Source organism: Xyrauchen texanus, chromosome 30 (assembly GCF_025860055.1).
Source record: "Xyrauchen texanus isolate HMW12.3.18 chromosome 30, RBS_HiC_50CHRs, whole genome shotgun sequence".
NCBI classification, from domain to species: Eukaryota; Metazoa; Chordata; class Actinopteri; order Cypriniformes; family Catostomidae; genus Xyrauchen; species Xyrauchen texanus.
The window spans coordinates 21178355-21196723 of record NC_068305.1 but is presented as its reverse complement, the minus strand read 5'-3'; the positions used below and the strand labels follow the sequence as shown (position 1 = coordinate 21196723).

At 36.0% G+C, this 18369-nt stretch overlaps 1 protein-coding gene across 5 annotated transcripts in view; it reads right to left on the bottom strand.

The window, feature by feature from the left end:
* LOC127623764 (palladin-like) overlaps positions 1-18369 on the bottom strand; it is a 120168-nt gene that overhangs the window by 86091 nt on the left and 15708 nt on the right. The gene's annotated exons all lie outside the window — the stretch shown is intronic.

The window sequence follows — 18369 nt, the reverse complement described above, 5'->3', positions numbered from 1 at the left end:
AATTCATTTGGGCTAACTCTGTTCTATTAGGTTCTCTCTACTTGAAGTATATCAACTGAGATTACATGGTCATTTTAATTTAAGAAAACTGATTTTAAACACAGGGAACCAATATCCATGATTGGAATAAGTTCAGCCAGAGAGTTTTTGTGTGTGTGTGTGTGTGTGTGTGTGTGTGTGTTTGTGTGTATACTTGAGGACATAGACAGGGAGAGATAGACAGCCTGTGAATGAATATTCAATGGCACTACAACCCTTTGGCACATGTCCATTTTGCCCACTCTCTATTTTTTTCTTTTTCATTCTCTCTTTTGCAAATCGTTTCAAACACTAATCCAGCGAGTCCTCAAATTAACATTCCTGTGTCAATTGAAATATTTGATTTTGGTCTGCTTTTCGAATTGGCCTTGAATTCAAGACTTTTTCCAACTTTAAGATGCAGTTTACAACTCAACCCAAATTTGATACAGACTGTTCTGTGTGCTTGCTAGGAGGTTACTTACTGGCATAAAAGAGCCTAAATTTATATGATATTCTGTCCCCTAGATTCTGTCCCCTAGATATGGCCCTTCAGTGTGAGTCTATGGGATTTTTTGAATCTGCAGATTAAAAGAGTAAAAGCCTGTTCACAACAAGAATTATATCTATAATGATAACTATAACAATAAAGTTTTAAAAATCATTCTAACTCTAAGAAAATGATTTGAAAATGATAGCGTCACTGAGGAATAATATCGTTTGGATCACTTTCAGGGCGATGTTCTTCCTGATGATGAATGATAAAAACTAAATCCATCCAACTTTAAAGATGAGCAGAATTAGCAGAATGTTATCGTCTGTTGGTGTGGAATCTAATATAGTTATCATTACAGTTATCATTTTAGCTATCATTTTTGGTGTGAACTTTTTTTTTTTACTAGTGAGGAGCGCTAATAGGTTTTCAACAAGTTTCCTATATTAGTGAGGACATTTTCAAAAATGTGATACCTGCGCGCGCACACACACACACACACACACACACACACACACACACACACACACACACACACAAGCTGCAGTCATTGTTATCAGTCTGCAAACTACATATGCATACACCTGTCAGTGTGTATTTGAATTCCTATTTTTGTGTATTTTTGCTTATGTCTCCTGCTTGTCAAGTCCCCAGTTATCTGATTTGTGTCTCCAGGAATAATTCACCCAAAAATACAAATTATCTCATCATTTACTCATCCTTATGCCATACCAGATGTGTGACTGACTTTCATTTGCTGAACTAAAATTAACATTTGTAGAAGTATTTCTCAGCTCTTTAGGTCCATACTATGCAAGTGAATGGTGCCACAATTTTGAAGCTCCAAAAATCACATAAATCAGAATAAACGTAAGCCATACGACTCCAGTAGTTAAATCAATGTCTTCAGAAGCGATTTGATAGGTGTAGGTGAGAAACAGATCAATATTTAAGTCCAATTTTACTTTAAATTCTCCTTCCAGCTCAGTCAATCTACACTTTAACTTCACTCCACTTTCTTGTGTTTTTGGTGATTCACATTCTTCAGAAGACATGGATTTAACCATTGGAGTAATATGGATTATTTTATACTGCCTTTATATGATTTTTGGAGCTTCAAAATTTTGGCACCCATTCACTTGCATTGTATGGACCTACAGAACTGAAATATTCTTCTAAAAATCATAATTTGTGTTCTGCAAAAGACAGAAAGTCACACACATCTGGGATGGCATGAAGGTGAGTAAAGGATAAGAGAATTTTCATTTTTGGGTGAACTATCCCTTTAAGAGATTTAGTAGATCTGAGAAAAAAAGGTTAATGCTTAAAGGAAGTATAACTGAGACCTCCATTAAGCCTCCTGAACCATAAAAGAGCAACTTCTGAGCAATTAAATTTTCCTCTGTGGACCTTGGGTCTGTCTGTTGAATCCCTGTCTACACAGCACAGTTCATATACACCCAAATGCACTGAGTCTCCGACAGATATAGCACCTTCTTGCTGGTATTAAAATAGCCCTCATTGCAGCAAGCTATAAAAAAAAAAGTGCAAACAGCACCTGGTCTTTGTCAAACAGATGGTTCTCACCTGCTTGATCAATTAATTCTGTGACATTCTGGGAGATACAGAAGCATATGCTGCCTTATCACCGATAACTGTTTTTGGAACCGGCAGAGGCATGTTATATATTTGCACAATAACACAATTGTGTTGTATACAGTACAGCTAATCCTTTATTTAGGGTGAGGTTTAGACATGTTGTGGCATATTGGGATTATAACATAGCACAGACCTTCACAGTTAGTTAGTAAAACTCCCACTGAGTGACTCTTAGCCTTTCAGTCAATAAACAGGTGTAACATTTGGGTGGGGTATTTATAGGACTTGTTGCAAAGAGAGCTATGAATTTGCACATACCCGCACACACATTCTCGTGCATCCGGGCATTTGTAAACAGCACACACTGGTACACACTGATGCATTGAGGCATCCACACCCATTTTTATATTTAGAAGGAAGTCTGGTTAAAGTGTTATGTATGAATGAAGACTTTCTCCCCTACCAACACTTCAATGAAATTCACAGATTAGTTTTTTCTAGCATGGTGGGGACTACCCATTGATTTCTATTGTTTTTATACTAGGCTAATTATATTTGATATCCCCTATCCCTAAACCAAACCCTCACAGAAGCCTTTCTGCCATTTTAGATTTTCAGTAGAACATCATTCTGTTTATGATGAGGTGATTTTATTGAGGTGATTTCTGGTTTGGGCCTCACAATGTTGCCAAAAGATACATGACAATTCCATTAGAGACAGGACATAGTTATAAAGTTGTTCCAAATTTCCTCATAAACCATGTTTATAACATAATACCCTTGTAATTACCTGTTTGTAACCTAAAAAATAAAGTCCTCGTAAACCACCCAAACCCGCCAACACACACACACACACACACACACACACACACACACACACACACACACACACACACACACACACACACACACACACACACACACCTGGCTATGTACATGAGGGCATGCCATATACTTCTATTATTTTATACAGTATTCTACTTATAGTGACTTCTAACCCAAACCCAATCAATAACCCTACTTTTACACCACATTTTAGCATTTTTAGAATTTACAAAAACAAAATACTATTATTTATGAATATTTTCTCCTCTTTGAGGACACCAAAAAAGTGGCAGCATAGGTACTACTTTTTCCTGTTCTCTTTCTTTTATCATTACTGATCCTTATCCATCTCAAGCTCATATGACTTTCTGCGGGCCACAAACAAAGTTGTTTTTAACAATATTTAATGCCTTTTTATACATACAGTGCAGTCAAGTTAGTCAAAAACTTTCAAAGCCCAAAAAGCACATAATGGCAGTTTAAAAGTATTCCTCATGATTTGAGTGGCTTAATACATGTCAACTAAAGCGATCCGATTCTTCTTCTACTTTAAATCTTGGCATCTTTACACACGTCAGCTTTAAAAGCAGTATATTGCAAATAATCACTATGATATTTTTATTTTCACCTCTCTTCTTCTATCGGTCTGTTCCAAGTATTCCAAAGAACATAGCATCATCTCAAGATGCTTTCCAATGGTGACCTCTGTATTTCCTCAAGGAGCCTAGACAACACAAACTCCTCTCTGGGTTCACTAACTTCCAACATGGTCAACTTTACAACTTATATCATGTACTCTAAACAAACAAACAATTAATTTGACAAATAAATCCAAACAAGCGTGAGACATGAGGATTACTGAGGTTTATCATCTATTCAGAACAGTGAATGACTGGCACAACATTGAGAAAATAGAAAAAACATCCAGCACATGAGCTCAGCTGAAATGGAGTAAAGGTTTCCCTGTATTTTTAACCAGTGAAAAGGCTTCTTTGTGTGTATGTCTGCTAATTTGAGTTTATATAGCACATACAAATTACATTTGGTCACACGTTACAATAAGGTTCTACATACGATAAGATTAGTTAATGCACTATGTACCATAAAGTAACAATGTTCTAACAGCATTTATTAATTTCGATATATAAAAGTGTAATTGAGCTTGAAATCACAATCACCAAGAAGCAGAGATAGAATAAGAGAGAAATGACAATATGAGCAGTTGGCCAGATACGTAAGTAGGTCTGTGTCTTTTGACAGTTAAATAGATGGACTGCAATTCTGTCCCAATGTGCTGGGTAACAAAGATCCGATCTGCTATTAAAATATTTTAGCATGTACTGGAAACACACTTTTTATACACTCATTTTCATTTACTCATACCTTAATACACCATCGCCCTTGTTAACACCTGGTATTAACATCCATCTCAGGTGATCCATTCGCAAGTGGTCAGGCGACACACACCCATTTATTCCTGGTATTACAGGTGCACTCAGTAATTTTGTTCCTAATTAAAAAGGTTTTACTTCTAAAGAAATGATTAATCATTTTGAAACATAATTATAAAATCATGACCACTTACATGAGATTACGACTCCAGTCATAACAGTAACCTTATAAAAGCTATTTTATTCTACATAAAGACCAGCCGAATACTACACCCTGTTTTTTGATACTTTCACTCATGGATTAAATTAATCATGGCTGACTGTGAATAGTGAATTTCTTCAATGGTATAGGTAACTAAACACTATTGCATTGAATGCTGAATCCACACCACTAGTTGTCAGTGTAAGTCCAAGTCAATATAAATAAAAATTACTGAGCGTAACTATAACATGCATCTCAGATGTGTTTTCAGTGACTATCGTTATTTGATTTCGGCAAGGGGAGGGATTCTGAATGTATTGAATGCAAACTTGCAACACTCAATACGTCTGTTTGTTACTGCACGATAAAGTGCAAAAAAAAAAAAAAGCACACAAAATGTCGACACATAGTTGCTTTGTTGTTAATCGATGTTCTATTCTTCTGTTGATGCCATCAGTCTGTATTATTTCAACTTCAGTTTAAGAATTGTTTTTTTTGAGTAACTTCTTTCCAATTTATACATTATACCTTCAAATCAGAGTTTGTAATATTATGATTCAAAACAAAGCTGGTTTGATTTGATTCATGAATCATGGCTTAGAACTCTTGTGAAGCATTTTAGGACATCCCTATGGAGAAAATTAATGTGAAAACTTTCCAAACCAAAACGGCAACAACAAAAAAGTGGGCGAGCATTGTTGAGCTCTATTCAAATATACAGTATGTTGATATCTTGTAAAGCAGAAAAGTTTGGTGAAGTTCTGTGTATGTGTGTATGTGTGTGTGTATATATATATATATATATATATATGCTTTTCCAAATTTTCAGTAGGAGGGTAATTTACTTTTAAGGGTGCAAATAATCTGCAAAGTTCCATTGAAAGTTTCATGGTGGATTGACTGGTGAGAAGGCAGTCCTTCACTATTGTTCTCCAGGATGTATCAGGTCACATGCATTTTTTACAACCTCTGAATATGGTTTGGAGGGATGCCTGCATTTGACATGCTGCCCCATTGAGATCAGATTGTCCGAAACAGATGTTAATATCAGGCATAAACAGGGTCATTAATTTACAGACATGCAAACAAACACATGCATGCACACACCCACGTTCACCTGCGTGCATCCAAATGTACACACAAACACAGACACACCAACAGGCATGCAAATACAATAACCCAGTCATAAAAGCAGACAATTTGAATGCAATTGTCACAATTAAACTGAAGTCACAAACAATGCTCAAGTTCAATTTTATATATGGGTGACACAAGCTACATAATTGATTGCAGGTTAAGGTTCAAAGACTACCAGTCTGTTGGCCCGAACACAAGAATTCAGCCACGTTCAGGCCTAACAGCCTTACCAAACGCAGCGTCAAGGTAGACCCAATGAACCTAGCATGCCATTCCCCCCTCCTCCTCCTCAGAAATGTGTGTCTGTGCTTTGACCTTGGATGTAACATCTTTATTCCACACATGTTACTGCCCACATGCCCTGACCATAAGCTAAGTTAATGCAGAAAGTTTTCCCTTATAGAATCACCAGGCAGATGGACGTCAGTGTGCCTATTTGTGCATTAGCAAACAGACTTCAGCATGCCAAAGTGACAGAATCCTTGTTAAAACCACCCTGTTCTTTACATTGTCTGTGTGAGCATGAGTGTGTGCCTTGAGTCTTAACAATAAAGTGAATTTGTGAAGTCATTCAACGTGTGTGCAGTAGCGGTGTTAGCCGCCGCTTTGTGCCGCCCCTCCGCAAGATGCCACCCTGGGCGACTGCCCATGTCGCCAATGCCTAAATCCACCACTGCGTGTGTGTGCTGTTTCACATCGCTCTTTGAGAGTGGAACCTTTGGTGGAACCTCTATCCACGTCTTCTCCTCATTCTCACCAGCAATACTGCGCTTATTTATTTCTGTCTCTAATGTTGTCTGTGGTTATTGCTGTATGTTAAAGAGACAGTTTGCTCAAAAATCATCATCATTTACTCACCCTCATGTTGTTTTTCGTTCTTCCATGGAACACAAAAGGAGATGTTATTATGTTAGAATATGTTAGTCTCAGTCACCTTTCCCTTTCACCTTTTTTTTTCATACAATCAGTGATTGATCAGTGAATGGGGCTGCCCAACATATCATTGTGTGTTCCACTGAAGGATGCTGAGTTTAAGTTATAACAGAATTTGTATTTTTTGGGTGTACTATCCCTTTAATGTTGCTGTTTTCAATCATTACTGTGACTGCTCTTATGACATCATCGGCATCATTATCATCACTCTCTCTCCCTCTGAGAAAATTTGGTCAGTTTTATCAGTTCTGCACACAGGCTTGCTTACTTTGTCAATAAGCAAAGAGGGGATTCATTTATCTCCCTATCAACAGGAAATCATACTCACAGCACAAGGGAAAGGAAAGGGAGAGTGGATTTACATTTGTTGATTAGTTAATGACTATGTACAGCAATAATCTGACCATTGGTATCATTAAAACAATATTGTGAGAATGAGAAATGACATTTAAACATCATGTTCTAATTACCTTGAAAATTACTTGTATAATTTCTGTGCCCCTGGCGGCACTAAAAATAATTGGAAAAATAATGTACTTTTTTCAAACTAATTTTAAACGCTTCCTAGTCTGTAGTTGTTCAGAAAAGCAAGTTGTCCTGCCACAAATGTACACCCTTTTTTGTGCCAATGTTATGTTCATCCCAATTAAGCCACTTAAACAAACAGTTTGAATTTCTGCTCTGTGCCACCAATGTGCCGAAATGACTCACTTCACCTTTAAAAGAGCACTGCGTAATTACATATTTATGCTTCACTGACTGTTATTTGTATAAATGTGCAGTCAGTAATTTTTCCTTATTTCAAAACTTTTGCTACTAAAGAAATTAATTGTAATTTCGAAACATCCTTTATGTATAAAAGCATGACCACTCACATGAGATGAAGTCTCCAGCAATATGAGTAACATTAAACAAAAAAGCTGGGGAGAGGGCTACCATGTTAGAATTACATGTTCACTAAAATACTACCTTAATCTCAGTAACCACCTATATTACACTTTCACTCCAGGATTAAATGAAGGGTGTGGCTATTTACTTACCATTTACTTCAATATTAAATACTAACACACACTATACGGGCATCACTGCAGTGTGATTATTGTGTTTAGTTAAGAGTCCCACAAACACCCAACAACAACCTCTAAATCTAACCTTCCCTTACAAAAACGAACCCTAGTTTAAATATATTAACCAAAGTATCACCATGGTATTTTGAAGTAAAATCACAGTAACTATAAAATTAAGTATGGTTACTATATTAACACCATATTACTGTAGTAACACTGTTGGTCATTTTAACCAGCTCAAACCTTTGTCTCAACTCCCTTACCGTCACTGTGACCAAATCTGCGAGGAAATCAACTCATATCAATTTTTAATTAGTATTATAAATAGAATTTAAGGAAATATTAAGAGTGGAGACAGTAAACAGGAATGGGAAAAGTGGGACAAAGTGGGGAATCGAACGGGCAGTCCGTCCAAGTGTGAATTTGCGGACGGACCGCATCCACATCATGTTTACACACTCCACCATTGCAGTGACACTTGGGGGTGCAGCTTACATTCATATGTTGAACAATTGCTAATACAGGTACTAAACCGGCAGTTCTGTAAAAAGCACCTGTAAATGAGTGCATATGAACGAGAGAGACTCAAACGGCTTTATCTCATCTGTGCTCTGCATGATTAGAATTAAATGTTTATTTTTTGTTGTTTTTCATCAACAACTCACTGTAGAGAACAGAAAAGGTATTAAAAGATTTATTAGTCAATGTCAGATCATTGCGTGGATCTCGTCTTTAGACACACATTACACAAAACAGAGTAAAAGATCATTCTTGGGATTTAGGAACTGATATCGAGGTGGTTCAAGTGAAGATTGCGATGCATCGGAAATTAATAATTTTTACCCACCCCTATTTATAACACAAAAGCTACAGCAAGCAATCACACTGTTTGATGATGTCATGAATGTGCCTGAATGGAATAACTCTAGTAAAAAGCAGGTCAAGTAAAAAGATTAATCAGAATATTGTCTTTTATAATTCTGTTTCTGATTATTGCCATGTATGTAAAAGTACTGTATTTAATGTGTGTGCTTGCATGTCCTCTCAAGTGAGATCTCATTGTGTGTGTATGCATGTTTACATTTTTATGTGTGTAATTGTATGTCTGTGTTTTTCCTCAGTCCCGGGTGCCTGCTGTACACTGCACTGTCATCTTGGCACACACAAAACACTGTTGCTAAGGGTTACATCATACAGTAATTGAATCAATAAAGGCATTAAAGTGCCCTGCGCTGAACACAGTTACTGTTCTGAACTTCAGTCTATAGCCATTGTTAGTATAATAACCAGCAGGCAAAAGATTATCATACACAAAAGACAGCTTAAAGGGATACTGTAGTTTACAGAAATATGACAATTCTGTCATCATTTACTCACCCTCATATTGTTCCAAACCCATATAGGAACACAAAAGGAGATGTTAGATGGTCTCATTCACCACTCACTTTCATTGCATCTCACCATAAAATAGAAATTAATGGTGACTGATGCTGTCATTCTGCATAACATCTTTTAATTTGGATTTCAGTGTGGTCTCAGATTTTTTAACACCACTTTTGGGTCTATGAAAAACAATGTGAAGTTGTGGAAAATGCCACAAGCTTATCATAACACAGCATTCATCTGCCTGACAAAACCTACGTGAAGTTAATGATGGGCTGGGATTTAGGCCAGAATTCAGGTCAGCATTTCCAATATATAGAGATGTGTTGAAACTTCTCGCGCAAAGCTCAGACCTCATGATAGTGACTAATGCACATAAACATGACACAAGAAATATGGGGTCAGTACCAAATGGATTGACCCCATCAAATCAATGATTAATCTCTGCTTTATCACTGATCATTATGTTTCAAATGTATCACACACACATAAACACCTGAATCACCCGGTGCAGTTTCATGTTTATGAGATGACATCATAATTACAAGCTACTGATGCTTACCAAACAAGAGCAGGTATAAAAACCGACTGAGATCTTTTCCCACAGATCAAACAGTGAATTTAGTGATAATTTTAAAGTAAAATAATCACTCTTAATTGGCATCTTATTTTGAATCCTTTATGACCTCACCCCATTTAAGAACGATGAGTGCATGTACTTGTGTTTGTTGAGCCACAAACCCAAGAGCAAAGCTTGCATGTTTGTTCTGTGGAGTACAGTGACACAGTTATGGTTCTTTTTGCAGCCAACCAAAATGTTTTCAAACTGGAATTCCTCTTAGCTCCCATTTTTACTGTGTCTCACTCTGTTTATATTTGACCTTCTTTACCCAAGTAAGACTCTTCTCTATTTGTCCATGCTTCTCCGTATCTTCCCTCCTTTTTTGCCTCTCTTAAATTCCAATTCAAGTTAGAAAATGCTCTATTTGCACGATGAGTCCTCTTGTGGTTTACTCCATGAATGTTGGTAAAGGGAAGAAAACATCGATTTTCACTCTTGTGCTAGACTTGTTCTTTCCCTCTCTCTCATTCTTCTTCTGTTTCTCACACTATGTAAAAGAACAGGCATCAATAATTATTACTGCAGGTATGCTCTGATGTACTGTATAAAAATAAAGCAATTATGTGTCCTTTCGAGGACATTTCTGCACTACTGCGTGTTACATCTGAACATGTCTTAGTCTCAGTCTTAAACACAATCGTAATGCATCACATTTCCGTCCCGTTAGTGTTTGAAGAAGCTATGTAAACAAAGAGTACCAGGTGTTTAGGGTCTTACAACAATCGGACCACACAGTCCAAAGGCTCTTCAACCACAGTAAATATTATCAAAGGAAAAAGGGGTATAAAATCCATTTATAGCCTCTATAAAACAGGATGGATCCACTTTGGTTTGGAGCAAATAAAAAATGAACCATGTTAACAGTTTAAATATCTTCTATATGGTTAAGAGTGACAGCAAGGTTTCTCAGCTCCAATGCCTCACATCAACAGTATCAGAATGAGCTAAAGAAAACAGAATGAACACACAGGACCACAGTGTTGATAACAATAAAATCTATATCACTACATTGATGGGATTACTTTCATTGTTATGCTACTATAAAGTGGAAAAGATTAGAGCTATATTTTTATTATAAATCGCTGTCCTTCAGAGTCTACCATGGAACCTACAAACCAAGTTTATAGGTTTCATGGTTTAACTGTTAATACAAATGTATGTACAGTAAATAAGGAAATGTAGGTATTAGGAAAAGAAACATAACAATCCTCAAAAATATTGTTGCTGTGTAATATTTTTTATATTACAATTTATTATTTAATATTAAATATTTAAAGTAGTTTATGTTTTTAGATGTACACTGCAAAGAATGTTTTAATCATTACTTAATATTTGGTTCCATCAATTGATCTTGTCACAATCATTTCTCTTCTACTTGATTTAATGAGTCTTCATCAGAAATGTAAGTCCTTTTTTTACAGTAAATATCCACTTTCACTTTCACATTTAGCCACTTGCTGGTCGGGGCTGGTCAAAGGTGGAGATTGACTTAAATATTGATCTGTTTTTCACCCACACCTATCATAACGCTTCAGACAATATAGATTTAACCATTGGAGTCATATGGCTTACTTTTATGCTGCCTTTTGGGCCTTCTAATTTCTGGCCACCATTTACTTGATTCTTCAGAAGAAAGAATGTTGTACACATCTGGGATGGCATGAGGGTGAGTAAATTATGCATGAATGTTCATTTTTGGGTGAACTATTCCTATAACGAAATTAGCTAACATGAAACAACAATGAACAATACTTTTACAGTGTTTATTCATCTTAGCTAATGTAAATTTCAACATAGACCAATAGATTTTTTAAACTAAAAGTTGTATATGTTAACATTAGTTAATACTTGAACTATGAACAAACAATAAACAATAGTATTTTGACAAATTATATTAATAAATGCTTTAATAAAATATTGTTTGTAGTTAGTTCACGATACCTAATGCATTTACTAATGTTAACAAATACAGCATTGGTGGCGCTAAGGAGGGCCTTGCAGGTGCTTCTGCCTCCTCATGTAAGTCTATAGTACCCCCCTAGCATCCCCAACACATTTGTTAGCCTATTCTTAAAGATGACAAACATTTTCCCTGACTGTTTTTCAGCAATCGTGTCCTGTGTAGGCTAATGTATTTCTGTTGGCTGTTTTAATCAAATTCAGTCCGTGAATCACTTGGACAGCTCACATACTGAAACATTTGGAGCATATTCTCACTTTTTTATACAACTAAATAAATGGAGAAGAGCAAAAAGAGTGTGGGATGAAGTGGATATTTACATTCAATAAATTGAAATTCAACCTGCAAAAGCATCCAGTCATTTGCCAGCGATGAGGGTCTTTATTAAATATTTTAGCCCATCTATTTGTGCTACACTATGTTCCTTCAACAATAAAAAATGCTCCAAAAGTAAACAGAATTTAATGCTTTAGTTCTGTTTTTGCTAAACAATTATCCTATGGGAACATGCCCCTATACCCCACTAGACAACAATAATACACACATTTTTTTATTTATGTGTGGAAAATCTTCCTCAGGAAATGCACTGGCTTTCATACTGTGACAGACTGGTAATGCTGTAGCAATTTCTAGTCACCGCATACGAATAGATATTAAAATCTTGTGTTTGTGCCTAATTTAATTTTCACATATTAGCCCAGCTCCCCCTGTCAGTGATCTGGGCACCCCCATAGACCAGCAAACACAATTCTCTGGCACCACCCCTGAAAAACAGCCTTATTTTAAAGTTACCAAGTAATTTTAAAAAGGTCATGTAAATATAGATCCTGAAAGGGATAGTCCACCCAAAAATAAAAATTCTCTTATCATTTACTCACCCTCAACCATCCCAGATATGCATGGCTTTCTATCTCATGTAGAACACAAACAAAGATTTTTAGAAGAATGTTTCAACTCTGTTGATTCTCACAATGCAAGTAAATGGTGGCCAGATTTTTGAAGCTCCAAAAAGCAGATAAAGGCAGCATTAATATAATCCATTCGACTCCAGTATTTATTCAATGTCTTCTGAAGTGATCCAGTTTTGGGTGAGAACAGACCAAAATATAACTCCTTTTTCATCTTGACATTGCAATATCTAGGCATGATCATTATTTTAAGCTCAATTACACTTCCTAGTGCATGAATGGATTACTTTAATGCTGCCTTTATGTGCTTTTTGGAGCTTCAAAGTTCTGGCCACCATTCACTTGCATTGTATGGACCTACACAAAAATCTAAAAATCTTATTTTCAGATGAAGAAAGAAATTCATACTCATCTGGGATGGCATGTGAGTGAGTAAATGATGAGAGAATTTCATTTTGGGGTGAACTATCTCTTTCAAGTAACAACTGCATGTAGTATACACTTCTTTGTTATAGTGTAAAGCCTAACAATTTAATATTTATTCATAAAGAACTCGGTGGAAACTTAAACATCTTTCTCTCTTTTTTGGGGGTGAAAGGGTGAACGTTGTCTTGAAAGCTGGAGCTTGTTATTGAGAGCCACTGCAAGGGGCATTTTTAGAAGTATGAGCGAGGATCTCCTGCTAAGATCTGGCATCCTCATCAAAGCACATGCCCAAGGGAAACAAGTAATAAAATGAGATAGAGCCATTAACCAGAGAAGTAATGAATACACACATATGCTCACACACACAAAATGTGCTCCCACGGGTGAACATAACTTCCTCGTCACTTTGTTTCCAATTAGTTTTATTATAATGAGAACCGTGTCCTCCTGCTGTGTGTAGTGCGTGCATTATACGTGTGTTCATGTCTCTCTGTTCTGCGTTTGTGTTATGATTGTATGTGTTTCAGTTTTGTGCAATTGTTAAACCCCTTCCACAACAAATTCTTGCAAAAATGGACAAGAGATATTGTTTCCTGACAGATTAATGAAGTGAACAGGCAGTCGTTGACAGTTACATTGTAAAAGGTTAGTGGGACATTCTTCTTGGTGGCTGATAACATTTAGTCCCATTGTTGAAAGATGTGCCTGGCAACATTTATAATCTTTAACAAAAGATAACAAGAGTTTAGATAACAGGAATGAAATATTAAACCATACACAAAACAGACTCTAAGAGAAACTTTTTACCTATCTTCACATAAATTAATTAAAAGCATTTTGAAATACCAAATCAGTTTGGTTAAACACAATTCAATTAATTTATAAATGAAAATAGAAATAAAATAAATAAGAGAAATCATTTAAATAAGGGGTTCTCAACCCAGGAAAGCAAGGAATAAAACAATGCTAGATGCAAATAATAATGTACCATAGAAGCTTGCCAAATTATGCGTGACATGCAGTCTTTGAAAACCATTAAAAACTATTCAAGGTAAAAGAAAATATGACCAAGACTACATTAGATATGGGTTCCCTTACAGTAAGTATTAATATGGTATGTGCTGACCACAATTTGTCTTGATGCTTCATAAATAATATTAAAAATGTCCACTAAACCTATGTTTATGTGAAGGCAATTCAATACACATTTAAAATGGACAAAATGATTCTCACTTTTGAATGCTTCCTATTTCATGTGTGTTCTTGTATTCTGCTGTAGGCAGAAGGGATTTGCTGCTGGCTTTGTGTATTGGGACGCGGCAGTAATCTTCTAGGGTGGACACACTGATCAACTAGATGAATGAATGACGAATGAATCATATCACTATGATAAATTACCAGAGTAATTGTGTAACATTACAAAGGGAAGTCTCAAATGACTGTACTGCCCTAAAGAAAATACTTAGGAACAGATGTGAAATTCCATGGAGAACGTGAACGCATACACAAACACATGTCAACTTAGCTATCTAAATGGGGACATAGCATAGACTTTCATAGTTGTTATAAAGCTAATCAGAATTACAGTCTAACCCCAACCCTACCTCTAAAAGGATACTTTTTAAATTCTCACAATTTAAAAAAAAATATTTCACAAATGTATCAATCATTTATCGTTTTTTGCAGATGTTGGTATTCTCACCTGCATGCACATGCACAGACACACATGCTCACTTATACACAATAACAAAAGCACACTGAGACTTCACTCGGCTTCATTCCTTGGAGGCATAAACCTATAGAGGCACCTCTATCACCTTACAAAGCCTTTGCACTATTAATCTCTCTGCCAAAGCCAATGTTTACATAATGCCTTGCCTATCCACACCTGCAACTGATTGGGCTTAATGGTTTAAGTGGAAGAATGTGAGAGGAAGATATGCTCCTTTCTAACGGAGATGATGTCACCCGGTCACTATCCTCGGGTCAGGACGGATCACTAAAAGACAAGTCAAGCAACCAGTCTGCCACACTGGCTTCCTATACAGGGTAATTGCATGCAAATGTCAATGAATAGAAAAATCAAGTGTATACCAAAAGGAAAAAACTAAACTACCAGTCAACATTTGTTTATCATGATTTAAAAAAATATAATGTTAAGGTTTCTGCTTAAACATTTGAAATTAGTGTCAAGGACAAATAAATTGTAAAGACAATTAAATTGTGCCCACATATAATTACTGTACAAAAATATATTTTTCAAATGGATGAGTTGGAGCAAGCAAGTGTCCAGCATACATGTGAACTCAAATTCTGTTCTAAAAAACATCACATGTAGATAATTCATGAAGATGGTTAAAGGAATAGTTCATCATAAACATGAAAATTCTCTCATCATTTACTCACCCTCAGGCCATCCCATATGTGTAAGCTTATAAGCAACAAGCTCTTCAAGAAGTCTTGTGACACACAGGAGAAAAACCAGGGGGGGGGAAAGAACAAGCTTAGATCAGACAGCGATAAGTCATGGACCGATGATGTTGCATATTAAACAATGAATGAGTAGCGGACAATAGCTATAGGAGTTTGAAGGTTTCTTTAGTTCGCTGACTCAAAATGATATCAGCTCTGATGGGAGATCAGACCGGAGCTTGCACTGGGAAAGACAGAGGCCTGACACATGCTGATGATGTCATTTATAGGTTCTGTAGATGCAAAAGAAAATTAGTGCTGTATCTTCACACACGATTGGATTTCAAAAGAGTGCGTGAGAAAATGTTTACACCCATGACTGTGTGTACGTAAGGGAAACTGCAAAACTGAATAACATAGGCCCCTCCACAAGTTAAGAATGGATTATACACATGAAATTCACATTTGATCACAACTTACAGATGTCTATCAGCCAGTAGACATTCACTTTTAAATAATATTTTGTAAGGTAACCTAATATTTGTGACTCCTGTGCCAGCATCGTCAAAAGTTTCACCAACAAAAGTAATTAAAAAAGTAAAACAGAAATGTATTCTATTGTTACCTACAAGTAACAGTTGAAAGTTACCACTTTTTGAAGTGTATAAATGTAATCATATAGTAATATTTAGTATAGTGTACTTGGTCACACATTGTTTTACAGTCTTCATTAAATTACTGAGTAATACTAATGAACTACATGCAAATGCTGTGGAATTTTTACACTGTTTTGTAGCGCTGTTTGTACTAACATATTGTTGTTATTACTATGGTAATTAATAATAGTAAAGTCAATATTAAAGTTACTGTAAAATAAAGTGTTACTATGTACTTTACAGGCCTGATTTTGCCCAGAACAATTATCTCAAAGAGACTGAATGTTGATAAAGACCTGAGATAGACAAGAATATGCATGTATCTAAAAGCTCTTAGTTAGAGAGCTATTGGTCTGTTTATATAAATCATTGTCTACTGTTGAAATAAGAGTCTCCATTTACTCTCGTCACAATTTCCATTTTTACACAATATGAAGAAACTGTGAGATGAGATCATGAACAAACACAAATACTAGCCTATCTCTGTCTAACACTCCTCATGTTAGAAATGAAGTTCAGAGGATCTACCATATGTGGTGAAAAAATGGTGTACCTGAGATGCCCACAATAACAATGTAGTGATATGAGAATGCCCCCTCAATTGTAAAAACAATAAACAAATAAAAACAATACAATTAAAAATAGATTTTCTGAAAAAAATTCTGAGTTTCAAATTATGATCAACACTCTTTTCAAATGTTGTCAATATATTTAATATGTTAACATTCATTGGAAAATGATTCACAAAGAATAAGCATAGGAGTTACATGGTCATTCATTCAAATCATTTGAGCACTGATTATATTATATGGTGGTTAGATAAATGAACACTGGACATCCACTGGTATTCCCTGATCTGTAGGCAGTCTGCCTCTTTTCACTATCTGATCTACCATCAGCCAGTCAATGCAAACCATGGCAAACATGTCAAGACATAATATATCCCTGGGATATGTAACTCCTGCATGTAATCATTGCAGTATATTTGCAATGTTAGTTATATTAATTAAATAATTATATTAGTAAATATTAGTACCTCTATAGGATCCTTTTTGTTTCATTCAGAGAGGTGAATGTTTCTTTAAAAAAAAAGACCTAAATCTAGTCAGTCAAGCTGCACAAAAACACATTTTGCAAAATAAAATGCAACACTTCCATCTACAGTCCAAAAATGACAGGCTCATGTCACATGCCATGAGAAATAAATATGCACTATAAATTATCCAAACAAACCCACACACCTGCATCTTCAGACCACAAACTAAATACAGAAGTAACAGTTTTTCTTCCATTTGGATATGATAAAAAGCCATAGAACATTTATAGAATTTGCTTGTTCACATTTCTGATGCCACACGATGAACAGAAGTTTCCCTTCACTTTATCAAATCTTAAAACCAGTTTACAACACAATTGTTAGAAGTTAACAATGAACAACAACAGCATTTATTAAACTTGATTAATGTTATTTTTTACATTTACTAATACAGTTTTTTTTTTGTTTTTGTTTTTTTTTGATTCAAAGAAAAACACAACAGAGAAAATCACAACACATACACACCGAATCAACTTAACATTTACCCCCACTAATATCCCTCCCCAATCACCAGCCCCACCCTAACCCCACACACTCGTGGTCACATAAAATATACGCACACAAACAAACAAACAAAAAATGTAATATGTAAAATTTCCACATCCCTTCCCCGAGAGTGCCCCAAACCTGCCAAATACCTACCCAACTTTCTGACAAAAAAGTCCCTAAACCCCAGCCTTTTACTTGCCACCTCCTCGAAAGCTGCCACCCTCCCCATCTCTGCACACCACTCTGAAATGATGGTGCTCCATCTGACTTACAACCCCTTAAAATAATTTGTCTGTAAATCATGATTTTTTTTATGTTTCTCCCCCAAATGTATGACAATTTGGGCCCATCGCCTAAAATACAAAGTCTGGGGTAAAACAAAATTTGACGTCACACAACACACACAAATAACCAAACATCTTGGATCTTAACACACCCCCAAAAGTCATGGGTTGTGTCTCCAACTTCTGATTGTCATCGCCAGCAGGTGGGTGTGTCTTTAAGACCAAGCCTATAAAATCTAGAGGGGATCCAATAGGATCTCTGTAAAATCTTGAATTGCATAAGGCAAACACTTTGCATCTCTAGATACAGACTTGATGTTTTTTAGAATCCTAGCCCACACTCCCTCCTCCAATACTAAATGTGTATCTTTCTCACATAATCTCTTGAGAGAAGTTGAATCTCCGTCCCACAGACACTGAATTAGCAGTGAGTAATACACTAATGCCTTGCTGGTGCAGCTGAATATA